The following is an 11,221-nucleotide window of genomic DNA, read 5'->3' as shown; positions in this document are numbered from 1 at the left end:
AAAAAAAAAAAAAAAAAAAAAAAAAAAAAAAAAAAAAAAAAAAAAAAAAAAAAAAAGGAACAACAAGCAGGTGAGGCCTGATGGCGCATGTCTGTGACCCCAGTGCTGAGGAGTGTTAGGCTAGAGGCTTACATGTTTGAGGCTAACCTGATATACTTAAGGAGACTGTCTCGAAACAACCAACTGGTTGGGTGGGGTAGCACACGCCTGTGATGGCAGTGGTCAGGGTAGGGAGTAGAAGCTACAGGACCTTCATTTGCGACCAGTCTTGCCTACATAGTGAGTCTGAGCTCATCTGTACTACAGAGTGAGACACTGTCTGAAAAGGCGGGGAGGATCTGGGGAGATGGCTCAGCAGTTAAAAGCACTGGTTGCTCTTCCAGAGGACCCGGGTTCAATTCCCAGATCACATGGCTGCTCACAACTGTCTGTAACCCCACACAGACAAATGCGCAGGCAAAATACCAAAGAATATAAAATAAGCTGGAGCTGGGCGGTGGTGGCACACGCCTTAAATCCCAGCACTGCGGAGGCAGAGGCAGGCTGATCTTTGTGAGTTTGAGGCCAGCCTGGTCTACAAGAGCTAGTTCCAGGACAGGCTCCAAAACTACAGAGAAACCCTGTCTCGAAAAACAATATATATATAATTTTAAAGTAGGGGCTGGAGAGATGGCTCAGTGGTTAAAAGCACTGACAGCTCTCCCAGAGGACCTGAGTTCAATTCCCAGCGCCCACATGGCAGCTCATAACTATCTGTAACTCCGGTTTCAGGGGACCTGACACCTTCATACAGACATACAAACAGGCAAAACATTAATACACATGAAATAAAGTAAATAAGATGTAAAAAAATTTAAAAGTAAATTTTTAAAAAATAAAGAAAAGAAAAAGAAAAAAGTCCTGGGTAGGGGCGTGCTATAAGTCCAGCACTCAGCCAGAGAAGCGTCATGAGGCCTTGACCGTTGATCCAGCACTCAGTAGCAGATCTCTGTGAGTTCCAGGCTACCTAGGGATCCATGTGAGAACTCATCACCAAGTCAGGCCACCTCAGAGGTGAAGTCAGGAAGACCATGAGGCCAAGGCCAGCCTAGGCAACATGAGACCCTGTCTGGGAAAAAAAAAAAAAGGCCAATAAATAAAGGAAAGATACAAAAACTGGGAAATTTTGCCTCAGTTTTTGAAAATACTATTTATTAAAAGGAAAAAGCAAGCAAGGCACGGTAGCTCGCATCTATAATCCCAGCACTCTGCAGGCAGAGACAGGAGGATCTCTGAGTTTCAGGCCAGCCTGGTCTACAGAGTGGGTTCCAGGACAGCCAGGGCTACACAGTAAGACTCCCTCTCAAAGAAACAAAAACAAACAAATAAACCACAAAAGTAATCAGTCAAACGCATTGACACTTTCCTCTGTCTAGCAATGACTCTACTGGACAGGAGTTTCAATACTGGCCCAGAGAGTCTGGCTACAGGGCAAAGAAGACTGACCACAGCATACGGGGCCTAGAGCTGACTGTGAGGGCTATGCCAATCACACCCAGGAGGGTTGTCACTAACTGCCTTACCTCTGTGGGCGCAGGCTGACGTACTGTGTGCTTCAAGGGCCAAGTCCTCTCAAACTCACAGAGATCCGCCTGCCTCTGCCTCCCAAGTGCTGGGATCAAAGGCGTGCCCCGCTTTTGGATTTTTTTTTCCCAAGGGGTATGTCTCTCTCTCTCTCTCTCTCTCTCTCTCTCTCTCTCTCTCTCTCTCTCTCTCTCTCTCCCTTCCTTCCTTCCTTTTACTTTTTTGCTATTGTTTTATTTATTTTACATTCTGGCTGCAGTTTCCCCCTCCCTCCTCTCTCCCCAGTCCTCCTCCACCTCTTTTCTGTTCCCACCCTTTCTTTTGGATTTTTGAGATGGGGTCTTATGTAGCCCAGGCTGGCCTTGATCTTACCATGCAGCTGAGAATACAACTCAGATCCTTCTGTTCCACTTCCCATGATCTGGGATTATAGGCATATAAACAATCCTTGGCTCCTTTATCCATCCATCCATTCATCCATTCTTCCTTTCTCCTCTCTCCTGTTTTTTTTTTTTTTTTCCCCTTCCTTAAGACCAGGTCTTCCTAAGTGGCCAGACCAGTCTTGTGGGCTTGAGCAATCCTCCTGCTCCTGTCTCTGGGTTTACAGGCACACCTACTATACTGGGCTACTCTACTAGATTTCAGACACTAATCTCCCAGTGTCCGGTGACTAATCATATATTAGTGGGACTAGAGCACCCTGCAGCTGACCATCTTCTTCTTAATCAGCAGCTCCTTAAACCAGTGACTGGGATCACGGGACTCTAATTACTGGCCGGAAGAATGGGACCTGAGTCACCACAGCTCTGGCCGGGACAGGACTCTGAAGATCCTTAACTGATAACCACCCAGGTCAGCTCCAGGACCCTAAACCTCATTATCTGCTGGAAGCTTTTCTGACAAAGGACAGACCTGTACCTCGGGCCATCGTGCCAGGATCAAGTCGAATAGACTTGCTGCCACTTGGACAGGACAAAGTCCCTCTGGAAGGGCGTTTGTCCCAGAGACTTGAGAAAAGGTGTAAGGCCTGCCTGACACGTGCCTGGAACAGCGTCCCCCTTAGCTGTGGCCCACCCGCCCTGCTCCAGGGTGAGCTCACTCCGGTGCTGTCACCTCTGCTTGTCCCCACTCTCACCCTGCGTCCCATCAGAATTCCTTCCACCAGAGATCACAAGCACCCTCAAGCTAGGGCTATCCAGAGCCAGAGCCAGTGAAGCCAGAACTCTCCAGCCAGGCTGACAGCTAAGGCCATCACGGACACAGAAAGCCACACACACACTATCTGGCTGACACAAACAGAGACCATCCAAGCTGCCACAGCAAGGGGCAGCTGCCTCCCTGGCAGGGAGGGGCCTGAGGCAGAGCAGCAGGGAAGGCAGCTCCGCAGATGTAAAGGCCATAAGAGCTCTGCTTTCTCGATGGCCCCAGGAAGCCATGGCTCTGACTAGTGGCAAGGCTTGAGTTAGGTGACTGAATATGGCTTTCTGTGGTTGAACCCCGTGTTAAAGCTGGAGACAAACAGTAAGGGAGCAGGCAGATGTTTAGCGAGTTCTAGCCATCCGGCTCTGTTACGGAAACCATTCTCGGGCTTCCTGGAATATCACTGGATACAGCCGCCGGCACCCTGTCTCTAGAGAAAACAAGACGAAATAGACTGCGAAGCTACAGCAGGAAGTTAGGGACTCGCTGAGTCTGGAGTGTGGATGGACACTGGTCTGCTAGGTTTGGGGTGATATGAGTCAGGCCCCCAAAGTCTGGCCAGCACTGCAGGCACAATGGGTGTGACTCGAGGAAAGACAAGAGTCAGACCACAGTCTGGGAAAGAGACCAGGATGTCAGATAAGGGATCTTCCTGAATAGGGTCATGTAGCTCCTCAGAGACTCAATCAACAATTGCAGATGAGGAAAAAAAAATGCTCACTGTGGGGCTGGAGAGATGGCTCAGAGGTTAAGAGCACTGCCTGCTCTTCCAAAGGTCCTGAGTTCAATTCCCAGCAACCACATGGTGGCTCACAACCATCTGTAATGAGGTCTGGTGCCCTCTTCTGGCCTTCAGGCCTACATGTGAACAGAATATTGTATACATAATAAATAAATATTAAAAAAAATGCTCACTGTGTAGCTCTGGCGGACCTGGAACTACTGTGTAGACCAGGCTGGTCTTGGACTCACAAAGATCCAGCCCTCTCTGCCCCCACCCCCACCCCGAGCGCTGGAAGTGAAGGTGTGAGCCACCACACCCTGTCTTATTTCTTTAGTTTTCAGTGCTGCAGATAGAGTCAGAGCCTTCTGCGTGCTGAGGAAGGCCTGCACTGTAGTACAGCCCACCGCCAATGGCTTCTTAATGTTTATGGAACATTGGCCTATGATTCATAACAGAACCCATATTCTCAGAGAGCCCAGCCACTCACGGTGGGCGCAGGATCCCAAAACAGTCTCTCAGCAGCAGGCCTGAGTGTGAGCTAGTTTGAAATAAAAGGCTGTGGAGAATGCCTGTAGTCACCCAGTTCCTGCTATCCCTGCCACGCCCCAGTGCAGATGTGGAAGGACTGTGGTGGTGATGCTATGCTTCACGGGGCTTCATGGGGTATACCAGGCCAATGAGAAGACCTTCACGACTGAGAACGTGAACTGAGGGGTCCCCAGCTAGACAGCTGCTTTAGCAATGAACCTGAGAATTCCACTGCACAGACATTATTCTTGGGACTACAAGGGGGGGGGTAGGACTTCTGGAAATTATTTCAGTCCAAATTAATGGGATTTAATAGATGTACCCAAAGCATCTATTTCCAAAGAATTACCTTGAGAGCCAAGCGAGGTAGCACAGGCCTACAACCCTAGCCCTCTATGTGATTTATGCATTTTAGACAGGGCCTCAAACTGGGCTTAAACTTGGTATATAGCTGACACTGGCCTTCAACTCTTGATCCCTCTGCATCTACCTCCCAAGGGCTAGGGTTATAGGCCCCCTGAGTCTGTGAATATTACGTACTCACTGTGAGACACTGATAATGGCTGTCTAGTCACTAAGGGCAAAATGTAATTCCTATTTTAGGGGACCCTTGCTAGGTTGACACCTGGCCCAGATGCAGACAGAGAGACATCTGCTTGTAAGTGTCTGTGACTACTCTGTCAGAGACAGGAGGCCATCACGTCTGCTCAGGGCCTTATTCTCGGACTTCCCAGCATGCAGAGCTGTGAGCGATCATTCCCTGCTCTTCATAAGCCACCCGGCTTATATTTTGGAATAGCAGACCAAACATATCAAGGCATGAAGCACATGTGTTTTGTTTTTGAAACAGGCAGGCCTGGAACTCCTGATCTTCCCGTGTCTGCCTCCTGAGTACTGGGCTTGTCAGCGTATGCTACCCCCTTCGTTTATATTGCTTTAGGGCTGTGCGTGCGAGGCAAATACTCTACCAACTGAGCTACAACCCCAGCATCCAATTGCTTTAAATCTAAGACTTTGGGCAACATAAAAATGTTTAAAAATCAGTACAACACCATGGCTAACCATAAAAAGGAGTACAACGTATCATTAAGACTATGAAACAGAGCTGTGGGTAGAGCGGTTCACATCTACAATCCCAGCCTGGGCGTCCAAGGCAGAAGAATCATGTGAGTTCCAGGCCATCCTGTGTCACAGAGTGAGACTCTATCCCTAAAAGTCAAACAAACAAACAAACAAACAAACAAAAACCCTATTGAAATAATATTTAGTGACCTGGAAATAGATTTACGCAAGAAAGATGAAGCAAATAATTCTATAATGCTAATATTTGGTTATAGTTACTTGTTCTGTGGTACTAGGGTACTCAATCTAAGGCACTGAGCCTACTAAGCAAGGGCGCTGACTCTGAGCCATATCATAAGCTGCTAATCGTAGCTTTGGAAAAATGCAGATACAGATGTAATTTTGAGAGATAAAGGACCAAAAGAAAATGCCTCCAGTTGTTATCGGCAACTTCTTTATTGGTACGATGCTGTTTGTCTTCAGTTCTTTTTTCAGTTCTTTTCTTAAAAGGCTTATTTTACTGTGTATTATTTATGTGCATGTGTGTGCGTGCCTGCATGAGTTTATGTGCACCATGTGAGTACAGAGAACAGAGGGTGTCCGATCTCCTGGAACTGGAGTTTACAGGCAGTTGTGAGCTGCCCAATGTGGGTGCTGGGAACCTGCTGTCAACAAGAGCAGTAAGGGCTCCTAATGACTGAGACGTCTCTCTCCACCCACATTTTTCTCCCTTTATATTGATTTTCATCTTCTGAAGTTTTTATTCTGTAGCATATTTTGTGTTACAGGAAGAGAGAACTATTTGTAAGTTGGGGGTGTGGCTCTGCAGCACCACATGTGTTTCTTGTGCACAAAGCCCTGGGGTCAATTCTTTGCATGAAGAAAGGAAAGAAGGAAGAGAAGGAGGGAGAGAGGGAATTGAGCCCACATCACTGAATTGGTGCATATGTATACATGAAGAAGTAGGCAGGTCTTGATTAGTCTTGCCAACCTGACGTCTAGGGTCATCTGAAAAGAGGACCATCAATTGAGAAAATGTTCCCATCAGTTTGGCCTATAGGCAAAGCCAATGGGGCACATTTGTGACTTGTGATTGATGGGACAGGGCCCAGCCCACCCACCATGGGTGGTGCCATCCTGGGCGGGAGTATAAAAAAGCAGGCTGAGCCGGGCGGTGGTGGCGCATGCCTTTAATCCCAGCACTTGGGAGGCAGAGGCAGGCAGATCTCTGTGAGTTTGAGACCAGCCTGGTCTACAAGAGCTAGTTCCAGGACAGGCTCCAAAACCACAGAGAAACCCTGTCACAAAAAAACAAACAAAAAAAAAAGCAGGCTGAGCAACACAAGGAACTGAGCCAGGAAGTAGCACTCCTCCATGATCTCTGCTTCAGTTCCTGCCACCAGGTTCCTGCCACATCTTGAGCTCCTTCCTTGACTTCCCTCTGTAACCTGAGAGTTGTAAAAGCTGAAATAAACCCTTTCTTTCCCAAGCTGCTTTTGGTTGTGGCATTTTATCTCAGCAACAGAAACCCCAAACTCAGATAAGGCTCAGAGCCAACTGGTAAGTCTTCAGCTGGTAGCTGTCCAGAGCTTCTCTGTTTGTGTTCACAGAAGAGAAGTCTCCTGGTGGCGTTCTTTCTTTGGGAGTCAATGGATCCTAGCAGGGGGTGCTTTCTAGTGTTCACACTGACAGTGAGTGAGGAACAGGTAACCGAGGGGTCTCTAGATGAACCTGGAGGAAGTGTACTTGTTTTCTTTTGGTTTGAAATGAATAAACATTCCTCCGATGTGATGTGAGTGGGGAAGCCTGCCCTCTGAAACCTGGAGGTGTATCAGTTGAGTTAGAGTTGTTTTTTTTTTTTTTTAATCATTTTTGATTGTTTCCAAAAACCCTCTTTTTCTTTTTCTTTCTTTTTGGTTTTTTGAGACAGGGTTTGCCTGTGTAACAGTCCTAGCTGTCCTGGAACTAGCTCTTGTAGACCAGGCTGGGCTTGAACTCACAGGGATTCACCTGCCTCTGCCTCCCGAGTGCTGGGGTTAAAGGTGTGTGCCACCACGGACCGGCTTCTTTTATTTATTTATTATATATACACTTTCCAGGAAACAGTTCAGGATCCCATTACAGATGGTTGTGAGTCACCATGTGGTTGCTGGGAACTGAACTCAGGACCTCTGGCAGAGCTGTCAGTGCTCTTAACCTCTGAGCCATCTCTCCAGCCCCGAGTTAGAGTTTTTCTAAAGATAACTGATAACATCTGTAAAAACAAGTAAAACCAAAAATTTCCATAGTGTGAAGTCTATTCTTGGTTGTCAACTTGACTACGTCTGTCATTAACTAAAACCCAAATGGCTGGGCACACCTGTGAGGGATTTTTTTCTTAATCAAATCATCCAAAGTGGGAAGACCCACTTCTAATCCAAATATTTATGAGAAGATACACCTTTAATCCAGATCTTTGCTTTGTTTTGTTTTTCAAAACAGGGTTTCCGTGTGTAGCCTTGGCTGTCCTGGAACTCACTCCCTTGAACTCACAGAGATCCACCTGCCTCTGCCTCCCCCTGAGTGCTGGAATTAAAGTCACCACTATCACACCCAACCATATTGGCCAATCTGGAGTGCGTGAGACCTTGAATCAAAAAAATAAAAATGGGAGGCTGGAGAGATGGCTCAGTGGTTAAGAGCACTGGTTGTTCTTCCAAAGGTCCCGAGTTCAATTCCTGGCAACGACATGGAGACTCACAACCATCCATAATGAGATCTGACATCTTCTTCTGGCCTACAGGCAGATACTGCATATATAATAAATAAGTAAATCCTTTAAAAATAATAAAAATGTTGGAGAGCTGGGGAACACTGCTCTTCCACAGGAACCAGGTTTGATTCCCAACACCCACATAGCAGTTCACAACTGTCTGTGACTCCAATTACAAGGGATCCAGCATTCTCTTCTGACCTCAGCGGGCACCAAGCACACAATTGGTGCACAGACAGACAAAACACCCATGCTCATAAAATAAAAAACAGGCCAGTGAGATGGTTCTGTGCGTAAAGGGAGCCGCCACGCAGCCTGACAACCTGACTGCAGTTCAGAAGTACATGTGGATCATGTAGATTTGAATCTTTACTGCACTCTGCTCATATTGCCCTCCAAACATTCCCATACAGAAATTTTAATGCAGAGGGAAGATATTATCTTAGAATCAATCTTTTTACTATATAAACTGAGTAAAAAACTAAAAACTTACGTGGAAAAGGTCCAGAGTTAATTATAAAAGGAAAATTAGACTTTATCAATTAGCATAAATAGACCCAGCAGAAATTAAAATATATTTTAATAATGATGAAATTAACAAATTATGGGAATAAATTGAACCCTGGCAAAGAGCTTGTATTAATTTTTCGGGAGAGATTAACAACAACTATTCCAGAAGCAAGAAAATTCAACTTATAAAGAGAACTAACTGGATCCTTTCCCATATTGTATGGGACGTACCAGTAACTGGAGCCCTACATTCTATATTGATGCAAATTAATCAGGAAAGGCAGGTTACAAATCAGAAAATTTAAGTGAAGTGGATCAAAGTCTTTATAACTCTGTACAAAAGTCAGAATTATATGCTATTCTCATGGTACTAAGGGATTTTAAAGAACCTCTCAACATAGTTACAAATTCACAATGTGCAGAAAGAGTTGTTTTGCATATTAAAACCACTGAATTTATACCATATAATACAAAATTGACTTTATTATTTATTCAGTTACAAGATGGAATAGAAATTATCTTATAATCATAACACACATCTGATACCTACAGGTCTACCAGGTCCTCTAGCACAAGGTAGTATAGAAATTGATCAATTATTGATTGGAAATGTGCTGAAAGCCTCAGAATTTCATTAAATACATCATGTCAATAGCAAAGGTTTAAAAAAAGACTTTCCATATATGGCAATAAGCCAAAGAAATTATAAGGAAATGTTCTACTTGTTTTTTTTTAAGATTTTATTTATTTATTATGTATACAGTATTCTCAGTATTCTGTCTGAATGTATGCCTGCAGGCCAGAAGAGGACACCAGATCTCATTACAGATGGTTGTGAGCCACCATAAGGTTGCTGGGAATTGAACTAAGGACCTTTGGAAGAGCAGGCAGTGCTCTTAACCACTGAGCCATCTCTCTGCCCCTTTCTACTTGTTTTTTTTATATAACCAAATGTTACTACCTGCAGGAAGTAACCCAGAGGGTACTCAAAGGAATGAAATCTGGCTGATGGATATGTTCCATTTTGTAGAATTTGAAATACTAAAATATGTACACCACACCATTGATACCTGTTCAGGTTTTCAATGGGCAACTGCTTTGAGTTTGGGAAAGGCTGATTTGGTAATCACACATTTGCTAGAAGTTATGGCCATCATGGGTATACCTGCACAAATAAAGAAAGACAATGCTCAGCATATGTCTCTAAGGAAATAAAACAGGTTTTTGCTTTTTACAATATAAAGCATATTACAGGAATACCACACAATCCTACAGGCCAGGCAGTTATAGAAAGATCAAATCGAACTCTAAGGATATATTAAAGAAACAGAAAGGGATGATAAATACCCTCAGAAATAGATTGCATAATGCTTTATTGGGTTTGAATTTTTTTAAATGCTGAGAAAGGAACAAAAGCAGCTTAAAGACATTGGATAGCAAAAAAGAAAGAAAGAAAGAAAGAAAGAAAGAAAGAAAGAAAGAAAGAAGAAAAAAACTACAGTTAAATCAGCTGATATACATTAAAGATGCACTGACCTCAGAATGGAAACCAGGACATGTGTTCCATTTGGGAAGGGGTTTTGCTTTTGTTTCCACAGGAGATGAAAGCTATGGATACCATCAATATTGATAAAGACTCAATTTGAACAAGAGACACTTCTTAATTAGAAGAGATGATAGTTCATCAAACAGCATGTCAGTTTAATCTAAACTAACCTATAAAACTAGCAAATGCTTTTCATTTGCTCAGATATCACTTGGCAAAAGAGGTCTCCCCAAAGTTAGGGTTGGAGAAGGGTTTGGTTTTGTCTTTTCGGGAGAATAAAGATACCCAGCTAAGGGGTCTGAAGATCACTGAACAAATGAGACATCTGAAGAAAAGGGGCAAATCATCCAGAAAAATAAATGTCTCAAGAAAAAGAGTAAACTGGCCTATTGTTTTTGTTTTGAGACAAGGTTTCTCTGTAGCTTTGTGCCTGTCTTAGAACTAGCTCTTATAGACCAGGATGGCCTCGAACTCACAGAGATCTGCCCGTCTCTGCCTCCCGAGTGCTGGGATTAAAGACATGCACCACCACTGCACGGCATTTTTTAAAATAATTTTTTTATTTTTACTTTATGTGCATTGGTGTTTGGCTGCACATAAGTCTGCATGAGATCTTAGAGTTACAGACCATCATTAGCTGCCACAGGAGTAGTGGGAATTGAACCTGGGTCCTCTGGTAGAGCAGCCACTACTCTTAACCACTAAGCCATCATTCCAGCCCCCAAAATCTGTTTCATGTCAGAAGAGCCACCTGGTATGTGTTAGAAGAAAAACAAATATTTAAGGACTATTATATTGCCACTAATTTCATAATCCTTTGGTTTTATATTGACCTTTTTTTTGTGGTTTTTCGAGACAGGGTTTCTTTGTAGCTTTGGAGCCTGTCCTGGAACTAGCTCTTGTAGACCAGGCTGGCCTCGAACTCACAGAGATCTGCCTGCCTCTGCCTCCTGAGTGCTGGGATTAAAGGCATGTGCCACCTTTTAACATATATATTGACCTTTTAACATCTTTTCTTAAGGTATAAAGTTTATAAGATATATATGTGTATATATACATATATATATATATTAAACTTTTTATTATGATACTAATGGTCATAAAGAGTACTAATTAATTCTAGAAAAAAGTTTTATCTACCTTCCTGTACATGATTTCGGATTTGAGGCTCTATCAGTTTTCTGCAGTGAATCATAAGTGCACCTATCAGAGACCTTTGAAGTCTCCATAAGAAGGATGGAGCCCCACAATGATGATTCCTCCAGTATGATAACACCACTAAGCTGACAAACACCACCTAAAGATGAACTTTGAACTACAATCTGCTCAGAAGAAT

The sequence above is a fragment of the Alexandromys fortis genome, unplaced genomic scaffold, assembly GCF_014885135.2.
Source record: "Alexandromys fortis isolate MF-2015 unplaced genomic scaffold, M_Fortis_MF-2015_v1.1 scaffold_7, whole genome shotgun sequence".
Classification (NCBI taxonomy): domain Eukaryota; kingdom Metazoa; phylum Chordata; class Mammalia; order Rodentia; family Cricetidae; genus Alexandromys; species Alexandromys fortis.
The sequence above is the reverse complement of the archived record's forward strand: the minus strand, read 5'-3'. Positions refer to the sequence as shown.